Source organism: Microtus oregoni, unplaced genomic scaffold, assembly GCF_018167655.1.
Source record: "Microtus oregoni isolate MIOR12 unplaced genomic scaffold, Mior012 000050F_ref0000143, whole genome shotgun sequence".
Taxonomy (NCBI): Eukaryota; Metazoa; Chordata; class Mammalia; order Rodentia; family Cricetidae; genus Microtus; species Microtus oregoni.
Window position 1 is genome coordinate 9,701,625 of NW_024543256.1, and position 1,438 is coordinate 9,703,062.

General features: G+C 38.6%; 1 pseudogene; it reads left to right on the forward strand.

Moving 5' to 3' along the window:
• Positions 1–498: 498 nt before the first annotated feature.
• Positions 499–1,129, forward strand: LOC121437106 (annotated as a pseudogene).
• Positions 1,130–1,438: the final 309 nt, after the last annotated feature.

Below are 1,438 nucleotides of genomic sequence, written 5' to 3' on the forward strand. Positions count from 1 at the left end.
TTGAAGACTAACTGAATTTAACCATTCCACAATGTATACATACCTCAAAGTAAAATGTTGTATATGATAATACATTAGGATTTTTGTCTATGAAATAAACAAGCCAGACCTGTTCATATACAGTGCATTCCTAGCACTTGTGAAACTGAGGCATGAGGACCATCACTTTGAACCAGACTAATTCCACAGGGAGACACTGTCTAAAAAGTAAAAAAAAACAAAAACAAAAAAGGAGCCCCAAACTAAATCCCAACATTTTCATCAAGTGTGAATTGAAAATAAACTGGATGTATAATTAGTGAAAGTATCATGCTCTCTTTTTGTCCCTTCCATTTTAATTGAAATACATACCAATACAAATAGAGAAAAGTGAGTAGATTGCTCTGAACCAATTTAAATCTAAAAAAGAAAGCATCAGTGCAGGCATGGACCATCCTCCTCATGAAGGGCTGAGCACAGGAGCCTAGCTGGGGTCAGACAGGAATGAGTGCACATTGAACACTGATCACTCTGAAGACCCTCACCATTGGCAAGAGTTGGGTGGGCAAATCCAGCCTGGTACTGAACCTCACAGATGATACTTCTGATCCAGAACCTGTAGCAACAATAGGTGTTGACATTGAAGTGAAAGACCATTTCAGTAGATAGAAATAAGGCTAAATTTACAACATGGGAAACTGCTAGCCACTAGAGGTTTAGAACATTGACTCCCGGCTATTATTGTGGTACACAAGGTGTTATATTAGTGCATGACATCACAAGAAAAGACACCTTCGTTAAAGTGGGTAGTTGGATACACAAAATGATATTGTTGACATGCAGGTTGGGAATAAAATTAATAAAAAAATCTTGGATAGAAATGAAGGCCTGAAATCTGCATAAAAGCATTCCATGTTATTTATAGAGGTGAGGCTAAAAACTTGTGACTCTTCAATGTGTCTTTGAGGAACTTGTTGAATAGATCCCTTAGACACCTGGGCTGTGGGAAGGTGAGGCCCAGAACAAAGAAATGAAGCTGACACACAAGGAAGAGGAGCCTGTGTTATTACTCTTTTGTGTAATAAACTCTGGGAATTCCATCTCTCGAACATTTAGTCAGGTAGTGACATCTCTTTGTATAGACTCTTAACTGCTAATTAGAGGCCTTGAAGTTTGCACATAATTGTTTTGTCACAGCAATGAGTATTTTGGAGAAAACCCATTCAATAGCTTTCTCAGATGAAGTGTTATGGTAAGCATACAAAGTCTTCCATCTGTAGATTTTTGAAAACATACTTCTTTATTGATCCTTTGTGAATTTCACATCATGCATCCCAATCCCACTCACTTCCCAGTCCCTCCATATGCATCCCCTACCCCTGCAGCAGGACCCCTCCAAATTAAAAACAAAACAACAAAATCTTCACCTTGCTCCTCTGTCTTTCCAACCCTCTTCCTT